Below are 23409 nucleotides of genomic sequence, written 5' to 3'. Positions count from 1 at the left end.
TTTATGTTATCCCTTGAAAAATTTCTAGCTGTCTGTCTCAAACATAAGTAAAAAGTTCAGATGACCCTAAAATTTGAGCCAAGGTTTAAAGCAGAATCTATTTTCAGATCAATGAGATGGGTTTTCTGAAAGTGCCCACAGAGATGGAAACCTCATGAGTCTGTACCTACAAACAGGTGAGAAGCTGATGGCAACTCCATGGGATAAGCAGCCTGACCTGCTCTTGCTCTTGATGGAAAAACTGAGAAGCATGCCACAGTGTGATGTGGAAATCTCAGGGATGGAGCCCATGGAGGCCATTCTGAGTGGCATTTCAAATTCTGAATGAGTTCAGTGGGACTGAACCTACAGAGGCTTCAACCTACGTGAATGGAGAAGTCCCCTTTGACCTTGTCTGGCCCAGGCTACCAAAACCCCAGTTCTTAGAGGTGTTCATGTAATCAAAGGACAGACAAGCACCAAGTAGGATTTTCAGAGGTCTCTGCAGGCATATAAACATATAAAATCTGACCCTGAGTGTCTAAAAATCTGTCAAAGCTTTAGAGGCAAGTTCCAAAACTTTGCCCTGATGACCTAAATGTGTGTTTTCAAGAAGTACAGTTCTTACCAATATCTGTGCAAGATTTGGCACATACAACACAGAGATGTAAGGATGGTGCATGGTTAAGAAACAGAGAAAGCCCAGAATATTCATGTTTTACATACAGAGGCACTAGAGACTGGTAAACAAAAGGAGACTTTGGGGGAAGGGCTCTCATGCTAGTATAAACAGCTGAATAAGAGTAATTACAATCACAACACTAATTTATTTTAAGGTACATCCCTCACACCACTAGCCTCATTCAAGAAATGCATCCAGATACATTTCTTAGTCTCTCCAAAGATAATAGAAAAATCCCTTATAAAATATAAAGCTTTCCATCTGTGGTACTCCAGGCTTTCTCTTCTCTTGCCAATTAAAAGACAGGCAATAAACCAAAATATTTCCTAAAACGTAAGTTTCAAAGATACCAGAAGGTATTTTACTATATCAACTTGACAGTGTTTCAGTGTTTCCAACTAAATTAATTCTTTCTTGTGGCTGTATTTATTCCAGCCTTTGAATAGCCATTGGTCCTTAAAAAAAAAAAAAAAAAAAAAAAAAAAAAAAAGAAAAAAAAACGGTAAAGAAGAAAAAAAAAGTAAAGAAAAAGAAAAAGAAACAAACAACAAAAAACCCCAACACCAAACATTATCACAGAAATATGAGATGAAGTGTCACACTCTGTAGTTATTCCAGATCATTGATACCAATATTAATCTTTTAAAACTCTTTTCAGCTATTAATAGAATATTAGCAATTAAATACAAACACTGGAAAAATGCCAAGAGTAACTGGAGATTACAGTCTGGGTAACACTGAGCTTTCTAACATATGTAATTAGCAATCTAATGTTTGTAAACATTTTCAACACACATTTAGATATCCATTCATCCACCACATCCATCATCATGGAATATATTTGCATTTGAAGCCAATCAGCTCTCTTAACACGTAACTGTTTATGTAAATTCAGCAGACACCTGGGCATGTCTTGTTTGGAAAAATAAAGGAGAACCTAGATGGGCTACTTAGGAATTATACTGAGGGAGACACGGGCTTTTATTTATAAATCAGAAGCCAAACAAAAAAGAGAAAGGGTGAAAAAGAATGTGCTGACATCAACACAGAGTCTAAGTGTGTTCATTAGACTGCCCTGACCAGCTTTCTTGAGTTTCTACTGGTGTTTTTCCAAAAAGACTTCTTTCACAATGCACTTGGACAGTTTCATCTCCTCTTTAAGAAAGAGCTGCTCTAGTCAAAGCTGCTGAATATTTATTATTATGGCAAGTCCAAAACAAACAGGTCACTATTAAGTATTCTTGTATTACTATGTTGCACCACACTGGGAGCATTTTTACCTTCACTTGCATGCATACTATGAGATCCAACAGATTTGAAGAGTGTCTTCCACCCACCTCCTTTCCCACCTCCTCAATTGCAAGTAACAGGTACAGTCTAGAGAAGGATGGGGCTGCAGACGGAGTGCTACCACTGAACAAGTGACAATGTCTCTGCTATGTTTGCCTTCCCAGTCCTACTTGTACTGCTAACTGAGTCCAAGTTTTCAACAGAATTGTCCTCTGAGATTACACTGATAGGTCAGGACGTGCTGGCATCTCCAGCCAGGGTCCCATCACATTTACAAAGCCAACAACCAACCCTTGGCATAGCAGCCCTCTCTGTGGGGACTCTGCTGTTGTGCCTAATGGAAGGGCATATTTCACTTACTCTCCTTCAGGGTCACAACAGGACCCTGTCCTGGCTGGACAAAAAGCTGTAAGCAATTTCGGACCTGCACTTTTCTGTAGTGACAGAAAAATAAATGCTCCCACACCAGACAGGTGAGCACAGTCTTGCAGGGTAGACACACATGGTTTTTCCTTAAGTCATATACAATACTGACAAACTGATCTCTCTGCAATTGTCTTTTAAATTTAACCATTATGAGAGAGTGGAAATGCAAGAGCTGAAATGCAGCTTCTGATGGGGCATGAACATAACCATGCCTCTTCATAACCAAGTTACTTACAACAGCCAACATCCATGAAAACAACTGCATTGAAACAAAGTGCTTAAAGGATTTACAAAACACAGAGGACGTCCGAGATGTTCAGGCATCCCAAATTATATTCCAAAGTACAAGCTGCCAGCTTCAAAAGGCACAACAGTAATAGAAGATGAAACTGAACAGCTCTTCCCCCCCCCCCAAAACATCTTGTATCATGAAGTGTGATCTTCAGTTTGGTCCTGGGAGATGTGGCCACCTTTGTTAAAATCAGATCACATTGCAAGCTGCACCAAGATCACCTACAGTGGATTCTAACACTATGGTCACTAAAGCAAGCAAAACACTCAGAGATATCAGGGGAAATTTAACCTACTTACTGCCTGCCAGACTGGAACAAACAGACCTAGGAATACTACTAAAATACATAAAAATGAAAATAAAGTCTTGAAGAACATTTAAAAAGGCTTGTGTTTAGAATAGCTCTGCAGCACAAGAATAAATCTGCCAAAAATAAAAAAGCAAGAAAGTAAAATCTCTTGGCTGTACCCTTTTGAAAGATGATAAATAGAGAAAGGGGAGTCAAAAGATTTTTCTTTGTGCAGCACAGCTGCACAAGTTAAACATTGTATAGCTTAGAGCACTGTCTTGGGTAACTAACCATTATAAAACATTACTTAAAGGTAAAGCTTCTGGCTGTTCACATTTGGAGTTCAATGGATAGAGCAAGAAGGGAAGGACAGGGAGGCAAAGGAGAGCAGCATCTGGGACAAATACAACATTTGGCAGACAGCGCTGGCTCTGTGCCAGCATAGCTGAGCCACCCCTATAAAGATCCAAGTGATACGGAAGAAACCCCCTCTCCCATCACCCTCCAGTGCATGGAGACAGTTTTGGCTTGTGGAAAGGACTGAGAGAGGGAGATGGCACCGGAGACCACCACAATGCTGGGTGAGCAGTACTTGGTGAGACTGACCTGCTGGCTGCCAGCCTGGGGTGTACATCACCAGAACATGGCACAAATCTGACCCACAGTCATGCAACACCCAGTGTTGGGCTTGGCTACAGCCACATTTTCCAGGACTCTCTGGCTTGGTGTTGTTCTGTATGTATTAGGTTCACACTTGAAAAACAACCAGCTTGCTTCTGCTATCTGTGGATGGCAGCACAAAGTCTAAGATACAGACAGTTAACATTAGAAAAAGACTGACTTAAGAAGTGTTGTCACAGCGAGGGAAAACTCGTGCACTCAATATGAGTGATCAACAAGCTTCAACTTTATTGTGCAGCAACTTTCCCTTATATCCGGTCTCTGAGACCACGTCCCTCCAGGTTCTGGAGGCCACACCCCCTACCCTTTCAGGAACATTCAGGAACATTCTCACAGCCCTTTAATAAGCTAATACATATTCTATAGCCTAGCTCTTCTATTGGCCACCTGCATTATGTCTACGTGACCCCTGTCACGTAGCCAATCCTCCACAAAATGTGTCAGCAAAAAGCCCAAAGAAACCCAAACACAAATATATTTTAAACAGATGTCTGTGAAGAACACAAGTGGTTTTGTTAGCACTGGACTAAACTGTTCAATAAAACAGAGCAACACTGTCATCTGTCTCTGTTCTCACAAGTGCTTCCACAGTGTTAAAGACTAACTTTAATAATTGCTCTTAAGAAAATCACTTCTTACCCAACTATCTAACTCAAATACAGTTTCAGCACGGATCATGTATGCCTGTAACTTTATTAATATTTGCTCATAGCATATTACCACCCCAACAATGCTTGCAGTTCCCTGCTAGCCATAAAGGCATGCAGAAATACAAGAGATGCCTACACATGAGATGCCTAGGCCCACTCAGAGGGACTGCTGGAAGATAAGGTGAAGGTTTCAGCATCATCAGACAGCCATCATTTCAACCATTAACCACCTACCCACTGCACCTTCACAGCACATGCTGCTGCCATGCATCCCACAGCCAGTGATGTGCCAGATGCTGAGTGATGCACGAAGGCACTCGCCCGATTCTCCTTGCACCTCCCCATTCATGCCACTGGGGCAAACTCCTGTGTCACTTGAGGTTACCATAGGCAAGATATCTCACTTGTGCTATGGTCTGCACAGTCTTTAAATCAAGGTGAGATTTTGGTCAGGATGCAAGAGATGGAGTGGTGTGTGTGCCCCCTGTGCCACACAGCAGAAAGGGAGCAGTGCACGCACAGATGGCTGTAAAGTAAACTCATACTGCTCGTAAATCTTCTCAAACCACCCTAACCACCTAAAATTAAGCATTGCTCTTCATGGCAGCTTCTAGACAACCTTCTCTGCTAACTGTGAAGAAGACAGCAACCAGACAGGCCATGAGTTTTAACTACAGCGGCAAAAGTTCCTGAAAAACTGCTCTCCCAGCAGTCTGCAACTTCCCACTCCCAGCCCACTAAATCTCCAGCATGCCCTGCAGACGAGTGCAGAGGCATGTTTTACAAACACAAAACAAACCAGAATAAAATAGGATTTTGTCAGAAAAAACACAACGCCCTGTCGCAGGGTAGGCATGGTCATTCTGTCTGTGCCCAGGTTACTCTGTGCTCCCCTACATAACAAGCAAATGCATCCCATTAGGAAGAACAAAAAAATTTTGCATTTCTCTTGGCAAAACACAGGCATATTGCTTGTCAGAGCTGAGCCTGGTGGCTTGCTGGCTGCAGGTGCAGCACCACTCACAGCAAGCTGCATTTCCTGACAGAGCATCAGGCAGTGCTGGTAGCTCTTCCATTGCCCATATTCAGGTTTTTTCTGCCTCAAGGTATCACTGGCAAAGGCATCACCCCCAAAAAGACACTATTGAATACTGTTCCCTCCACTTAACAGAAAAACCTACAGCTTTGACTTTGTTTATGGGGAAAGGTATTCTGTGTCTCACTTCTACCACACTCCCAGCCCTTGCTGACATGAGAGCCAAGGAAGCAAGAAGAGCAGGTCAGTGCTAAACTTCCAGGTACAGGGTGGTTTGCAACTGTTTCTTCATAGCCCCCCACCTTTATCTTTGTTAATGAACATGAGTCTTCCACAACACAGCTCAAGAGCATGAACCCAGCAGGGTTCAGCCTGCCCCTGACCTTGGACATCTCTTGGAAGCCAACTGCAGTAGTTCAGGTGCTCAGTAAGATCAGAAACCAACCCTGCACTTTCTTTGTTGAGTACTTTTCCCCTCCACCTGAAGAACTGCAAATTTCACTCAGGACTGCAGCACATGACACTCCTCAGCTGAGCCATGCACTTACCAGAACACATTGCTCATTATTTTTGCCCACCTCTGCTGGTGAGTGAGTCTTTTCTACGTATTTTCCCCTCAAAAGAAGTAATTTTCATGTGTCTTTGGAGAAGGATCTTGATGCTCTTGGTAGTGCAGGTGGGAAGGTGAAGGTTATTCTCCCCCCTTGGTGCCCTATTAGATCACCAGACCTGTAATCCCCATTCCTCAGGGACTGGATCACTGGTTTTGAGCTCTGGATTTTGGAGTGATTGGGTGGCAGTGCTGAAAAGGCTGCTTACCTTTAATCATAAACCTGACACTACTGGGCTGCATAAAAAAACACCCATATGCGTAGTAAAAAAACCTAGGACACAGAAGTCTTGCCCTTGCACCCAGCCCTGGGGAAGCTGGTCTACTCACACAAAAGCTTCTCCAAATATACAGCAGGATTACACAAATCAAGCCCAACACCATGCCACCTTTTTCTTATCCTCTGGAGTTCATCCTTTGGCAGAAAAATCACTGTAGCTGTCAGAACCCTCAGGCAGAGCTGTACCATCACCCCAGAGGTGTTTCTCAGTGGCCTCTGGCTGCACATAATCTCCTTTAGCAACAGAACAGCTTTCAGCCCAGGTCCTCCTGCCTCAGCTTCCCAGGATCCCTATTTCTGCAATGCAAAAGGCCAGTGGTCAGCCATGTGGCCCTCCTTGGGGTCCTCATGGGCATCTAGTTGTAGAGCAGAAAGGACCGAGGCAGACCATTGCTGACTGCACCATTTCAGAGGGAGCTGTAGCCTCCTGCCTGGAGACTCTGGTTCAAAATTTGGTTTCCCCTTGACAGATTTATACCAAAATACAGTAAGCTCTTTCTGGAAGCACCACTCCTGAGGTACATGGCTTCCGAGGCACGTGCAAGTTTGGGAGCCCCACCTCATCACCCACCAAGGTGCACAATGACCAGGTTATCTTGTGCACCAGGCAATTTCTTCCACTACTTTATTTCCTACTGGAATGGCTGGAAACTTCCATGCATTTTTGCATTGTTTTCTTCTGTCGTTTCCATGTCAGGGTATTATCTCTTCACACCACTCAGTAAAAGTATTTTTTAAAAACTTGACACTTTCCTCTCCTTCACAGCATACTCTGACACTGAACTATCCTAAAGCTGTCTTCCTGTAGTCTGCTACCCTCAGAGCACAGGAATACTGCTTTCTTACAACAGTTGTCCATCAGTGCTGCTTTTTGTAGTGAGAACCACAAGTCACCAGGTGTCGCCGATAATGAACTGGGAGCTTAGGCCCAGCTGTGCCCAATAATTAGGGCCTGCCCCAGCCGGAAATGGGCGGGGCTGAAGGGCAAAATAAAAGGCATGCTCCCAGAAGCAGAGAGGAGATGCCGAGAGAGCTCCGGAGAAGAGCCGTGTCCTCGAGAGAAGGGCTCGCCATAACAGCTTTTCACTGTCAAGATAAAATCCCAGGACCATAGCACACTTGTGGCAAACTTCTAATTCAAAGCTTGATTTTTAATGATAGAACTACAGACATAGCAGAGAAGGCAAATCACCCAGAAAAGCACTAGCAAAGTAGTTCTTTACAAAATAAAAGCTTTTCTGAGGCAACACTTGTACAGAAAGTCTAGACAGTACCATCCTACCCTTTCCACATGCAGACACAGTACCTAATACCAGGCAAAGAGTGGTAGTGTCAGGTATCTGCCCTACCCTTACATCAGATACAATGAATAATACACAAGCAATGCAAAATAGCTATTTCATTCTGTTCCTACTTACTTGAGACTGCACTGAATGCATTACCTTATCTCTAGCTGAATGCAACACATCTGCCCAAAGCCATCACTGAACACTGAATTAAATTTCCTTGGCAGTAATATTATTATACATACAGCATGTTTATCTAGTGCTGTCTTTCCTATTTTCTATCTTAAGTGTCTTGAAAATGTAAAAGCAATTCAATTTGCTGCCTACTCAAATACTTTCTAGCAAACAATCTAATGGGTCAAACCACGGAAAAATGGCAATTCTGTTTTTCTTTGTCAGTCCCCTTCTGACAAAAAGCAAACACCCCACATAACAAAACTGAGACATTGTTGCTCAAACAGCATGCCACATCAGCAGAAATTTTACTTTGACATCCTTCTAAATTCCTTATAGCATAATTATAAATACAGCAAAAGTTATACACTTTATTATTTTTGAGACAGCACCTTGCACAGGCAGAGCATAATTAAAAGCAGTGCAGCTCTTAACAACAAATGCAGTCACATAGCATCATGTTTTTACAACACTCTTGAGGGAAAATTGCTGCAGACCCGATGGCTGAGAGTCTTTCAAAGCAGTTATTAAACAGGGAGAAAAAACAAATAAAGCAGATGAAAATTACCTATATGACTTCATTCACTTGACCTTTAATAAAGCTCCAACAAGACACCTGATGCCCAGGAGATATGAATACACGCAGGAGCTGTATGCAATGGGATTAGCAGACCTGGACACCCTATGAAAAGTATGGTGCTGGCAGAAGGCTCTGGTGTTAGCCATGGGATCCTGAGTCCAGCTCTCCCAGTCCCCAGCTGGCTGAGAGGAGGTTTTTACACCAGGCAGTGCTGTGCTCCTCCATTAAAGGTGGCCTCAGAAGCACAGTTACTCAGACATGAGCCCTCTGGACAAAAAAGCCTGCAGCAGCCCATTGCATCTCCAAACTGAGCTCTCTGCAAGGTGAACAACCCACACAAAACCCACAGGTTCATCCACACAAAAGCCCCGGGTTCTCTGCACAGTCAGGATGTCACCACCTATCACTTGCTAGCCCAGGGCTACCAAATGCTGCCTTAACTTTACAGTCATATAGTACCATCAAGGCAACCAAGCATGCCCTTCAAGCCTTCTGCACCAACCTAGTCCCAAAACCACGGCAATGATATCGGTGGGGGCCAAGGCAAAACTGAATCTGAATACAGACTCCAGCTCTCTCCTCCACACAAGTCCCAAGAGGCACACACAGATGCTCCTCCACTGGGAGCCAATGAAGTCCTTATCGTGGATGGGAAAGGCAATATGCTGTGGTCAATCCAATTTCTTCTGGAGAGCTACAATCTACCAAAAACACAAGAAGGGGAAAAAAAAGACTGCCACGTCCCTTGGAACACATCAATGAAGATCACTGCCCAGTAGCCGTAAGTAGTGGAAAAAAAGACATTTGACGAAAAGTGGCTATAAAGTAATATTAAAATTTACCCTAGCTGTGCCAGGAGGAAGAAAAAAACTGTCTTCCAACACTGCACAGTGTAGGCAAGTAGTGAAATTCACAGGTGGAGGCAACTAAGGAAATACTGAAGGGATGATGTTTAGGTGTGTTTACTCAGAGTTTTTTTCTTTTTAACTGTGGTAGGACAGTTGGTAGTGCATCAAGATCAATGAAGTAAAACACAGAGCAATTTGCTCTGCTCTTATCTTGTTAAAAAGCATATTTCTGATCTGAATCTCACAGCCACAAGCAAGCCACTGACATCAGGGTATGGCCACATGAGGAACAGCTGCAAGGGGGGCAAATCATCAACTTCCACTGACAGGGAAAGAGAGACTTCTCCTGGAGAAGGAAAAAAAGTGGTTTCAGGTTTTTACTTCCCTCATCTTAATCTTCACAGTATCATCCCATGCAAACACCTCCACACCAGTTGAAGTGTTTGTAAACTGAGCTAATCAAACACAGCCCAATGGTTTAATCAGTTTAATAAGACAGTAGAGGTGAAGAGAGTTTTAGAGATGCCTGAGTGGAAAGAGGTCACTTAGCTTTAGAGAGTTAACTATCCAACAGGAAAGTATTGAGTATTAGCACACACAGAGAATTAAATGGCGATGGCTAATAGTGCATATCTTTGCTTTATGGCTCCAATCTGCTATTTCTCCTTGACTCCTGGCTAGACAAACACAAATTTTAAGCATCTTTATGAAGACTGTTCAAATTCATGCAGCAAACACAGTGCATCAAAGTAGACACAGCATATTGGAAAGAGCTCAATTTAAGTGCAGAATGTTTCTTGCAAATAAAGGACCAGGTGAATAACAACCCCTCCATATAAATTGCCTGATGCTGTATTACAGTAATGCTCCACTATCTTGTGGAGCCATCTAAAACATGAGTTACTTGGGATGCTCAGTATAATGTATTCCCTTGCAGTCCAAAATAAATTGCAAATCCAAATTAACAATTTTTTTTTCTCTTCCAGTCTTCTTTTTTTTTTCATTCATGTGTATGCATTACTAAGAAGGAATGCTGTACATTCCCATACCAAAACCTACCTCATTATTTTGAAATAGATTATCAAACCAGACAAAAAAAGCTTGCTGATGGGGAAGCAGTCACAAAAAATTTGGAAAAAATACAGGAAAAAAATGCACATAATTTAATTATCTACTTGAATTTCCAAGCAGTAATTGACTAGCACTCCTATTTCTGGGAGGATTATTCACCTGTGTTTTGCTGGATTGCACCATAATTCTGTTATAAGACTGAGCCCTTCGACTACTCCTGGTAAGACAATGAGGGAAAAAATGTCTACATGTCTGGATCTATGTATGCTGCATAAATAATTTTCTGGCTTTCTTCACTCGCTTCCACAATAAATACTTTCACTCCCTCAAACCAAGACAGATCTGTAAAATCAAAATATCTGGCCCAACTCTTCCTAGCCATAAAAGCTTCATTAGCTGCCAGTATTCCAATCAAGTCACACTGCCTCTTCAGCACCCAACGATGTGCCCAGACCCTAGGCTGAAGTCTGGCACCAAGTCAGGCAAGGTGGGTGGAGTCCCACATTGCTTGTTTAATTCATAGTATTCAGTTCAGCAAAAATATGCCATTTAAGGGGTTCTTTGTTGTATCTTGCTATGAAGAGAAGCTCTGGGAAGAAAACAGGATTTAACTGAAAGAGGTTTTGGACACAGGTTATTTGCATTGGTCTTTTTTGCATGCCTTGACTTGAGGTCACAAGCTTTAAACTGGTAGAGAAGAAAATACATTGGCATGTAATTTGAAATCCAGAAGAAATGGAAATTATTAGCTGGTATACTTAACATTCATTGATTTGTTATTAGGATGACACTTATTTTTAACTGGTTCAGTTCCACAACAGTTATCTGTATTTTTGGAAATCAGAAACAGAAAAGGCAAATGTAAATGGTTTAGAATTAAGTCATCAACACTCATCACATTCTCTGAAATTGCCAGCATTTGCACATCTGGCACAGACTATTCCAAGCACTTCACAGAATTATTTCAATTGTAGTTTACCAATTGCACAATAAATGTTTGCCTCTTGGGTCAAAAAAATTTAACAAGTCTATGAGTAATAGCTCACTTTTTAAAAAGGCAGTAGTTGGTTTAGTAGTCAACAAAAGAAGGTTAAAATATGCTATAGATAAAAATAAATAAATAAAAAAGAAGCCAGAGAAAAGAAAGAAAGAAAAAGCTAAAAGAAGATAGTACGGAATTTAAATTTCAGACAGGAAATACTTTCTTACTTATACATGGGAAAAAAAAAAGTATAAAAAGCTTACAGTTACAGTAAATCTCAGCAGGGCAAGGACACCTTCCATTGGATCAGGTTGCTTCAAGCCCCATCCAGCCTGGCCCTGAACACTTCCAGGGAGGGGGCATTCACAGTTTCCCTGGGAAATCTGTGCCAGTGTCTCACCACTCTCACAGGAGAGATTTTCTTCCTAATATTGCATCTAAATCTCCCCTCTTCCAATTTAAAGCCATTCCCCCATGTCCTATCACTACATGTCCTTGTAAAAAAATCCCTCCCCAGTTTTTGTGCTGCCATTTCAGGTTCTGCAAGGTGCTCTAAGGTCTCCCTGGAGCCTTCTCTTCTCCAGGTTTAAAAACCCCAACTCTCTCAGCCTGTCTTCAGAGGAGAGGTGCTTCAGCCCTGCTCTGGACTTGCTCCAAAGGCTCCATGTCCTTCTTACGAAAGAGAAACCATTCAACTGAACAAGTATTTTGGCATCCTCTGCGCAAAACTGGCTCAACATCAAAGATCAAAATCTCACAGATTAAATAAAAGCTCCAGCTTCTACATTTTGAGAGTAATTCATTAATTTTGTTCCATCCTGCAATATTTTGCAAATTCTAAGATATGACATTTGGAGTGTTACCAGCTAAAATATGCTGGCTCCTTATGGTGTGTTGCAGCAGATTCTGCAAACTATCATGATGCAATGAGGGTTTTCTCTACAGCTTCAGGGCAACACTTAGCAGAGAGACAAATACATCCTCTTCTCTCCATATGCAGACTCAGATACACCGGAAGTATAGGAATTATGGTCTGTGGCTTCAGGTTTAAGGAGAGGAAACAAATAGAAAGTTAACAAAACACTACAACACCAAATGCATATTAAAAGATCATCTTTCCCTAATTTTGGCTGTCATTCTGGAAGCTGGCTGTACACGACTATGTGGAAACACCCAGCCACATCCCAGATAAGGTGTCAGTACTGTGTGCTGTTAGAAAAAAAGGGAGGAGGTTTCTCACTTTCTGAGTGCCTTCCTGCACTAGGACAACTTCTAGGGAGATTTTAGTACCAGGACAATGACAAAGCTGAACATATGCCAACGGAAAAGGTTTCTCGTTTCACCACAGAGTTGTCTTCTTCATGCTGTGAACATCCCTCCATGCAGCCTTCACACATCACTCTGGTTACCTTCCTCTCAGTTACAAAGTGATTTGCTGTAGCCACCAACTTCAGGGAGGCAACTGTTCTCCCCCCTCTCTGTATCTCCTCTTAAAAAAACTGAGTTTCTGCTTGTCTTACTTAAACCTGTTGGGAAATGCCCATTATACTCTGATTCTACAAAAAAACTCCTTACAGCTCCTCTCTCCCTGCAGAGAGACACTCCTTTAGTGCCATTGTGAGGACTTCCCAGGCAGCATCCTCGCAGGTTATCCCAGAGCTTTGTGAGACTTTTCCTTAGAGAGCACATTTTGATGCCTGGCCCTGACTTTCACTCCGACTGAAAATTATTGATTCTTTTCCCATCCACCTTGGTCATGAAGCAAAATTACTCCCTTCTCTGCTTCAGAATTTTTTTTTTTTTTTTGCTAAAAAAGAAAAATGGCCCAAAACTTGCAAGCCACCTTATAATTTCAGCATTTCCCTGATCTTAGAAAGGAGCAGAGCCCTGCCTTTTACACATCACACCTTTTCACCTCCAGCCCAGATCTCCAGCCCCCTGAGACAATTTTGAAACCTAACTCTGTGCTCCCACACCTTTGTGGCTCCTCTGGCCCTGTGCTCCAGGCAGGTGCAATAATGAGGTAGCTGCATTATTCCTTCCTCTGTATCGCTTAGGAAAATGCTGACTAGGATAGTGAGTAGGACAGACCCCAGATAAATCACAGCTCCCTCACCCCTTAAGTCACATACCATGCCTGTGAGACCTATCTTTTCTCCCATCTGACTATAGAATAGAGTAGAATGTGTTTAACAATTATGTACAGTAATAATAACATATATACTATGTAAATATGGAAGATTATATTTAATATACTAAAAACTGCAGAATACACAATAATATAATTCAAAATTTGTTATATTCATATGTAGACGATTATTACATATGTAACATGTACATATGTAATATACATACGTGTACATAAGTGAGCATAATTCCCTAGCTGTGTATTAATCCTGGTTTTATATAACACATCTTTACATATTTGTAAAATATAACAGCAGTTATTTTGGGTCACTAGTGGGCAAACTCTTCAGAGATTTCCCAAAACAGCTTGTAAACCACAGCCCTTGACCTTGCAGAAATTTACACCCACACAATGAATGGTTGGGTTCAGTGGAGGCACACCAGAAACTCAGCCTTTTGGGCTGGAGGCGTGTGTGAAGGGGCAGGGGACACACTTGACCCCAGCAGCTGAAACAGCAGGACCCAGCAAATAGTTTTACCTATGGCAGGTTCCTTGTCAGCAGGCCAGCACAGCTCCACGCAGGGGAAAGAACTGCTTCAAAACGCTGCTGTCTCCAACACTGAAGATGACAGATGAGCAGCTTGGGATCCTACAGAGGGTGCCATGTCTGGCTCTTTGCCATTTTACAGCTTTCCACTGGAGACTTCCATTTAAGACGGAATTCTAATCCATCGCTTGTTCCAGTTAGGTTTATTCTGCCTGATACACCAGCCAACATCTTTAAGGCAGGGTGGGTTAATCCACTGTTTGGTACCACCACAGGTCATTTAGAGGCACTGAAACAACTTCAGTGTAAACCACTAGATCACCAGAGGTTTTTCTTTTCTTCAACCTTAAGCCACAACAGAACAGCCGATGAAATTTGGAATGACTAAATTCAGTTGCTGTCAGCTTTACACACACTTGCTACAGAAGATAATCATATCATGGACCCTTTCCTTTCTATTTGTCTCATTACAGGTGTTCATAGGCCAAGGGACTAAACAGTAAAGCTTTCAAATGCCTGGATGTTTGCTCACTGCTATATGTTGGTGGGGTTTTTTTAATTATTTTCAGTTTGTTTGGGGGTTTTTTGCCTGATTGTCCACACTGACCAAATACAATTATTTTACTGAAGATCGCAAAGGAAAATGATAGCACAAACATATAAAAATGCATGGGAAAAGTAATGAAATAAAGCTGGACTGAAAAGGGAAGAAGCACCTCTTCCTTTGTCTCTTCCAATTATCTTAGGTACTATTTGTAAACCATATATGTAAAACATTCTAGGTACAGGGACCGTTTTCATATAATAATTACTTTGAATCTTGCTGTGGAAATAGAAACTTACAGAAGGTCACAGTGCTCACTCTGTGAATACCATGAATCTAGTCCTGTGATTTCGCACTTACAGGAAAACTTTTGTTCCTGTAACTTTTCACAGCACTCAAACCCTAAGATGCCCGGGTCCAGCAGGATTCATGTGATATCTCTGAACTAACAACAGTCAAGCGAACAAAAGTTTGCATATCCTGCCTGTTGCTGAACAATAAATAGGAAAAGGGAACGGAGCAATATGAAGGAACTCTCCAGCAATATAAGGACTGTGATAAAAATTGTCAGACCAGAAAATGTAGAAACACCTAAAATTTACAATAGCCCCCAGACCATGAAAAATAACTTCCTTCTTGGCACAGGTATCACAGAAGAGGTATCCAAAGCTAAAGCTAAATCCAAGACCTAGGATCTTTTCCCAAACCCTCCTCCAATGAAAACATAATACTGAAATTATTTGCTGATATCCCATCTATGCATGTATGACTGAGGCTAAATTACAGCACACTCTCACCATGCTGCAGGCATCTGTTCTTTCATTTCTGTTTCCATTTGACTGCCTAAGTCTGGACATTCATATCAACAAGACCTTTTATTTACTTTAGGGCCCAGAACTACAAAACCAGAAAAATGCAGGCCATCAGTGGCCAGCCAAGGGTCTCATTAGGGAATCTGTGTAGTGTACTCATTACCATGGAAACGAGAAAGGGCTGGCATGCTGTATTTTTGTCTTGCAAGAGAATTCACCAGCCTTGCCAGTAAATAAAGTTCATAAATCAATGAATCAGAGCCAAGATCAAGTAACTGAAGACGAAGCAGTTGTGCTCCATGGGTCGTCTTCATAAATTAATAGTACTAAGCTACAAGTCTTCCAAGTTCCTTTGAGCTATTACGCAGATCCATCATGGAAACATTTGACTCAGACTAACACTCCTTTTTTAATATTTTCCCCAGAAACTTAATCAGAAAAGCTGGTAAAACATGCACTATTTTAAGTGACTAACCTTCATCTCACCCCAATTCACTTTGCAGAAAGGTGTGCAGCAATAACCTTGGACAGCAGAGCCTTGTGTTCAGCTAGTTACACCTGAATTACCAGATACATAACAACCCTCAAGAGGACTAATTGCCATACGCATTTCTGTGAAGTGCCTTACAAACAGAGGTTAATTTTCACGCCACCTCTGTGAGCTGTACACGGATGGGTTATCACTCCCAGGGTGCAGATGAGGAAAAACCGGCAGCGTGGAAGTGAGTGCTGAGGCTGGGATTACAGGTCTGCCCACAGCTAAGAACTTCAGACCTCCTCTGTCTGCATTTTATAACTGAGGGGGGAGGAGGGGAAAGCAGACAGGCATAAAGCTGAGAGACTGAAAATAGCGAAACACGTCCCTACTGAAAATCTGAGGGTCTCTGAGGAGCTGGAGTGCATGGACTGGTGTCAGCCCATTCAAATGTGCACCAAGGTGATGTTCCGTGGCCACTGGACAAAGGTGGACCTGGCAACTGACAGGTATGAATTGCTAACAAAGCAAACTGCTACCACTCTGGGAACCCTGTGACTCTACACCTGTTATCGTTGTGTGAATTCAGCAGAACTGTGCTGGGCTTTTGAAACTTCCAGTAAGTGCAGTTATAGGAAACTCCCTAGTGTAGTATGGAGACTACCAGTGCATGGATGCATCAGTACAGGAGCAACATCAGTATGTATTTGCTTTAAAATAAACAAAACAAAACAAAACAAAGCAAAGCAAAGCACCAGCTTGCTAACAGTGGTTAGAGAAGTACCTGAGCTGTTACAGCTTTTCCACAAGTTTTAGGTTACCTCCTGAAAACCCAGCTATTTTATCGGCATACAAAGACAACCTGTGTTATAATCTTGAGATGAGCTACTGCCGATACCAGAAAGCATAACTCCACTGCATACCTCTCTCACAACCAGCTTCACACTGCATGTAAGGCCATCTATTACTCCCTGAACACTTTCTGTTAATACTAAGTTCACATAGGATGCTTCTGCAAATTCCTACCTCTTTATTACTCGTTTAGGTGCAACGTTTTTCAACTATCAAGCTGGTTTTTTAGTTTATCTATAAAGGATTTCAAAGAGCTAATAAACTTGAGCACAGGACTGAAAAAGAGCTTTGTTCTGAGAGAGGTGAAGGGAGGGGAGCTGTGGGTATCTGTTAGCCAGGTCGTGTGCCAGATTTAGCACAGGACAGCAGGTGAGTGCACGAACCCTGTGACTTCTGACTTCAACTTTTGTGTGGCTTCAGAAGTGGGCAAAAATATGTTTAGGCAAGCCTGAAAGATCAGCCTGGAACAACTGGCAGATCTGACCCCCAAGACAATTTTACACATCTCCTGGTAATGCCAGACAGTTGGAAGCCGTCTGAACTGATGCACGTGTGCTGTGGGGCAGACGTGCAGCCCCAGTGTGGTGCTGCTGGGGTTATCAGGTTAATTGCAGTGCCACATGAGTACAGCCTTGTCAGTGTGAGCTCCAAAATACCTGGGGAGTAAAAGAAGCAGTCATGAAGGGAAACAGGAACTGGTCAATCCTGACCGAAAAAAACCCTTTCAGGGTTATGCTGTTTAAAGAAGAAGAAGAAAAAAGAAAAAAAAAAAAAGAAAAAAAGTTAAGAAAAACAAGCCTAGTCCCTAACCAGAAAAGCTGTCATCCAGAACGCAGCAAAGGGTTGTAATAATTTGATTTATGCAAATTCTTCCTACTGCTCACAAGCACACTAAGGGCTTGGTGCCATTTATTTTCAACAGAAAAATGGAAAACCATTACTGTCCCCAGCAGTTCAGGGAGAGGTTTTAGCACCTATCACAGTCTGAGCACTGCTTGCTGAGGATGTATTTCTGAGAGGACAGAAAGGGAATGGCGGAGAAGTCAGGCAAAAGCAAACTTTGTGTATTCACAACTCAAATGAAGGAAGGCAGACATAGACGAGGAGTTCATTTTTACCTGGTGCATTGCTTTGTTCCTATGACAGATCTTCATTCACTCAAATGGAAAACAGCCTCACTCTACATCCAGCACTGCTGAGCTGTGCTCAGGGGATATTTATAACCACCAACACTGTAGGTGGAAGGTGAGTTTTAATGTATGGTTGGTTATTTCTTTGGCTGGGAAGCAGCTCTGTTTCTGAGACTGACAGAATTAAATTGTGGAAGGCTCACCGTATCTCTCCCCACCGTTTTTTCACTCCTTTCCTTTTCACTTAACTATCTTTTCCAAGCTTGTTTCGTAGTTTTCTGGCTTCCCTTATTGCCCCTGCCTCGTTTCGGTGCCAAGTTTGCCAGGGTCTGCTTTCCCCAGTGCGCACCCCGCTGCCTGCTGGGGCTGGCGGCGACACGGACCCTCCAGAGATCCCCTGCCCTCCCACGGAGACGCCGGGGTGGGCGGCTCAGCCGCAGAGGGGCTCAAACCTCACTACCAGTCACTGTCCTTCTGCCCTTCGAGGTTCCCACACCACTGACCCCCTCCTACCTCTATCTCCTGAGGGTGGGGCGGGCAAGGGGACAGGAAGGGTCGAATTTCTGCTTGCAAGAGGATGCAACGGGGGCTGGAGTGGTCAAGCCCACGTCGGAGGTCATCCCTATGCCTCGACCCCCGACCCCCAGGCACTCCTGTCGTCCTGCGCAGCACGGGGGTGGGAGCACACCCGCAACGGTGCACCGCACAGCCGATGGGCTGGGGTGGTCGGGCAGAAGGGTCGGGGTGGCAAAGTCTGTGTATCTGTCCGGGTAAGCTTCTTGCCGGAGAGCCCTGAGCTCGGCACAAAGAGCGAAGGGGGGAGCATCCCCCGCCCCCCCGGCGGGCAGCGCTGTATGCACGCACACACACGCATGCACACGCATGCACAGACGCAGCCATAAACGCGTGCACACACGCACACACACATGCAGGCGCACAGACGCATGCACACACACGCGCACACAAACACACACATGTGCACACACGCACGCAGGTACACGCATGCACACACCGGGTGCAGCCGGCGGGTCACGTACCTGCAGGTGCCGGTCGGAAGCAGGCCGTGCAATATCGGCTGTATTGCATGGGGGGGATTACCGTGATAGCGCTCGGGGGCGGGGGGTGCCGGGCTCCCTCCTCCTCCTCCTCCCTCTCCTCCGCCCCCGCCGCTCTCGGCTCTGCCCTGCGCGCTGGGCTCGGATCCGGAGAGGAGGCGGCGGGCCCGGCGGCTGTCAGCGGCCGGAAACCGGCGCCGGTCACACACACACACCGCAGGAAGTGTGCAAGGGCACGCGCACCGCAGGAAGTGAGTGTGCAAGGGCACACACCCCCGCCCCACAGCACGCACCCCCCTGGACGGGCGGGGCGGGGAGGGGGTTGCCGAAGGCTGCCCCGAGGGTGGAGGAGGGGGGGCAGCGGGGCAGGATACCCCCGGGTGATGGTGGTAGTGGGTAGGCACCTCTGCCCCACGGGAGGAGGCAGAGCCCCTGTGCCCGTGTGCCACGGGAAGGAGCCGCTACCTGGGGAAACACGGGGAGAAACGCCCCACACAACACACGGGTTGTACCGGCAGTGCCAAGGAACACATTCTGGGGTGACAGAAAATGCTGTAGTTAGAAGCATCCTGACCAAGGTCTACTGAGTTACGCCAGCTGAGGTACCCTGAGTAGCTGTGTCCAACTGCTCCGTCTCAGTTGTCTTCTGCAGACCTAGAGATACACAGTTTACTTTTTTTTTTTTTTTTTTTTTTTTTTTTTTTTTTTTTTTTTTTTTTAAATAGAATCACAGAATCATAGAATCAGTGATATTGGAAAAGACCTTTAAAATCATCAAGTCCAACAGTTAACCCAGCACTGCCACTACTAAACCACGTCCATCGGCAGCACATCTACACCTCCAGGGGTGGTGACTCTACCTCTTCCCTGAGCAGGCTGTTCCAGTGCTTGACAACCCCTTTCAGTGAAGAAATTATTCCTAATATCCAATCTAAACCTCCCCTGGTGCAATTTGAGGCCATTTTCTCTAATCATATCGACTGTTATTTGGAAGAAGAGTCAATCCCCCCTTCCTACAATCTCCTTTCAGGTAGTTGTAGAGAGCAATAAGCTCTCCCTGCAGCCTCCTCTTCTCCAGGCTAAACAACCCCTGTTCCTTCAGATGTTTCTTCTAAGACTTGTGCTCCAGACCCTTCACCAACTTCATTGCCCTCCTCTGGACTTGCTCCAGCACCCTATTGCCCTGCTGGTAGTCAGATCGTAAGCACAACCTCTTGTTTTTGTTAATTTTATATGGTTTACACACATCTGCGCTCATATATGTGCACCCCTCCCATGTCTGTATACTGGGCAATAAAAACTGTGGTTTATCTGTTGTGAAAAATGCAGCTTTCTTGTTTGTTTGCCACTACAAATCTCAACAGTAACATCACTTATGTTAGGATTTCTTTGCAATTAATCATGGGAGGGCTCACCATGTGCTTGCAGCATTTTCTCTGGGTGTTGGTTCTCCCACAAGGAGCAAGGCGCGTGCCAAAGCAAACTCGGCTCATCTCCTCTGCTGAGCCTTTTCCCCTGCCTTGTTGCATCACTCCAGAAGGAGACAGGCCTGGCTGCTGCACGGGGAGAATCAGCCTTCCAAGCCGGCTGCTTCATGCCCCAGAGGTTTTCTTTCCTCATGTTTCTTATGCCAACATTTGCAAAACTTGACTGGTCTAACACATGCTACAAGCTATGATGGCAACAGTGTTTACGTAAGAGTATAATGGAGGCAATCTGGAACTGTGGCTGTGCCAAAAATAATGCTCTTTCTGGGTTTGCCTGTGAATTTGGTAGCAGCTTTAACTTCACCTGGGGAAAATTGCCATCCCTGTAAGATATCACTGTCATGTCAGCAGAGATCTTTAATGCTTTAAAAACAAGTGTTCAGTGTTAGGCTCCTAAAGACAAAGAATCCTAAATGGAAGAAGTGCTTACTCCAAGGAGTAAGGGAAGAGTCTACCTCTATCCATAATGATAAACCAAACACATGACATCTTGGTCTCACGTCTTGCTTTTAGTGCGGGACCTGAAGTCAAAGCACTGGCAACACCAAGGATATGGCCACCACCTTCCTGGCTTCTGCTGTGCCCACAAGGTCCTGCCAGGGCTAGAATAGCCTGGTATTCATGGATCTGTCCCCTACAGCACCCCCTGAGCCACCTAACACACCTGGGAAAAGGCTACACAGGTCCTGTGCTCCAACCAGTTCTCCCTTTGCCTCACAGCTGGGGCTTCTTAGCATCCTGGCCTGTATCAGGAACAGCGTGGTCCAAGGAAGTGATTCTGCCCCTGTACTCAGCCCTGGTGAGGACACACCTCAAGTACTGTGTCCAGTTCTGGGCCCCTCAGTTTAGGAAGGATATCGAGGTCCTGGAGCAGGTCCAAAGGAGGGCAAATAGGCTGGTGAAGGGACTCAAGCACAGATCCTATGAGGAGAGGCTGAGGGAGCTGGGGCTGTTCAGCCTGGAGAAGAGGAGGCTCAGAGGAGACCTCGTCACTCTCTACAACTCCCTGAAAGGAGGTTGGAGCCAGGTGGGGGTTGGTCTCTTTTCCCAAGCAACCCTCAGCAAGACAAGAGGGCACGGCCTCAAGTTGTGCCAGGGGAGGTTTAGGTTGGACATTAGAAAGAATTTCTTTACTGAGAGGGTGATCAAGCATTGGAATGGGCTGCCCCGGGAAGAAGTGGATTCTCCATCCCTGGAGATATTTAAAAAGAGACTGGATGTGGCACTCAGTGCCATGGGCTGGTAACCACAGTGACAGTGGATTAAGAGTTGGACCTGATGATCTCTGAGGTCCCTTCCAACCCAGCCAGTTCTATGATTCTATGATTCTTTTCAAGATCAAATAGTTACATTTTCACGAGCCAGGTCAATAAAGAATTCCTGAAGAGGAAAACTGCCTTCTAAACAAACAGTCTGCATCTCTGGGGGCCTTAAAACCGTGCACATCACATGCAGTCAGGCAACATAAGGTGCTTGCTTTTCACTGCTGGTCATTTTCTTCAGCAGAGGAGCCTTTTCTGCTGGTCATAAGTTCTGTGTAGATTGCTGAATTGCACATGAACTTGCTTTTTGCAGTCAGCTTTTGCATTCCACAGACACAGTTTGAAAGCCATTACCTTGTTTATTTATTTGGCTTTTTTATTCAAATTTCTGATCTTCATTTCTTCTGACTCTCACATTTTTGCTTTGCTTTGCTTTTTCTCTCATGCTCTTTGTGGCAACAAGACAAAGCACCATACAAACCTGCCCTCCTCCCACTGCTTTCTACTCCTTCTTCACTTCTTCATTGTTAGGAGCAGTCCCAGATCAATGCTGTGTCTGCAGTCGTTAATTAAATAGAGGGTCTGAAAATGCTTCTCAGACCTTGGACATGGCTGCTTGGCCACTGTGCCCTGTTATCATCACAGCGTTGTATACAGGGCTGTAATTGCATCAGAGGTTTCTGTTTCCTATCATATGCACTGCTGAGGAACTTGGCTAGCCTAGCCATGTCACCAGCACTTCAGCACAGAATTGCAATTTTAGATTAACTCACTGTAGCTCATTGCCTGTATTACTAACTGCACTGGAGGGTCAGTGAGCAGTGTGCACCAATGTGAAAGAAAGGTTTTTTATCTGGGAAGGAGAGCTGCTGGTGTTGACTCAACATGGCCTGGTGTAGGGTGGGTGGATGGACAGACTGTCCTGCCTCAGACCTGCCAAGGGACTGCTGCAGTGAGGGGGTGTTAAACCTGTTTTTTTCTCCTCAGCTGGCATTACACACATCAGCATAAAATAGTCTCTGACTCTTGGCATGGACACCCGCCACAGGTGCTAAGCATCTCTTTATAGATGGTCCACATCCTCAGATGAGACAGCAGCATCCTGCAGTGGTATGAGGAAGAAGGTATAGCACATCCTCATCCCAGACCTAATACAGTTTTTCTTCTGTGACCTTAGGCAACTCCATAACCTCTGTTGATCCATCTCTGCTATGACCATTCATCTGCATCATCAGGCTGCATGACAAGGGGGAATTTGCTTGTTCCAGGCACCAGTGCCAGGAAAACTACTGCTCGTGGTGCTCAGCAGAAGCTCATGCTCTCCCCTCCTGGACCTGCCAGATTAGCTGCTATCCTCTTAACAACAATGCCACCAGCAGTCCAAAAGCAGTGTGCAAAGACAAAAACATCCCTGATCCCACAAGAACTGAGCCTTTTGCAGGAAAGCTACTCACTGTAGCTGCCAGGCAGAGAGAGGAATCACTGCCCTCCTGTCTGCTTGAAGAGTGGTCCGATGATCATAGAAAGATCATCAGAGCACAGGTGCCTTCATCTCATAGAATACATGCAGACACCCCATGACTGCATAGCTTTGTTGTGAAGCCCCTCAGCTTCTTCAGCATCCCTCCAGCACTGGGTAATTCCAGCAGTAACAGATCAGAGCTTAATCTTTTCCCAGAGACATTATCTATGAGTAGAGACAGGTGCCAACTCTCATCAGTGTCACAGGCAAAGGTCTGTTTCCCAGTTGTGCCAGACTGGCAGGTGAGCTGGGATTCATGCTGGGAAGTTTGCTTTTGCTGCCCAGGTCTGCCCTGCATTTGACCCAGGAAGGAAGGAAGCAATGGATGAGTCACATCCCTGCAGTTTGTGCCTGGCTGTCCCTACTTGCTCCTGCCCAGTTGGGCAAGGTGTGCCAGCACACACATATGGTCTCCATCAGCCTCCGCCAGCAGTCATGA

The 23409-nt window shown here is 44.5% G+C and overlaps 2 protein-coding genes across 2 annotated transcripts in view; one reads left to right on the top strand and one right to left on the bottom strand.

Moving 5' to 3' along the window:
* Positions 1-18916, bottom strand: part of KIAA1958 (KIAA1958 ortholog) — a 54619-nt gene extending 35703 nt beyond the window's left edge. The window contains exon 1 of the mRNA XM_071732190.1: positions 18682-18916. The gene's annotated coding sequence lies outside the window, so the exon portion shown is untranslated. The remainder of the gene's footprint in view (positions 1-18681) is intronic.
* The window catches only part of SUSD1 (sushi domain containing 1), a 169223-nt gene continuing 146943 nt past the window's right edge, over positions 1130-23409 (top strand). The window contains exon 1 of the mRNA XM_071732191.1: positions 1130-1163. The gene's annotated coding sequence lies outside the window, so the exon portion shown is untranslated. The remainder of the gene's footprint in view (positions 1164-23409) is intronic.

This window comes from Heliangelus exortis, chromosome Z (genome assembly GCF_036169615.1).
Source record: "Heliangelus exortis chromosome Z, bHelExo1.hap1, whole genome shotgun sequence".
NCBI classification, from domain to species: Eukaryota; Metazoa; Chordata; class Aves; order Apodiformes; family Trochilidae; genus Heliangelus; species Heliangelus exortis.
The sequence above is the reverse complement of the archived record's forward strand: the minus strand, read 5'-3'. Positions and strand labels throughout refer to the sequence as shown.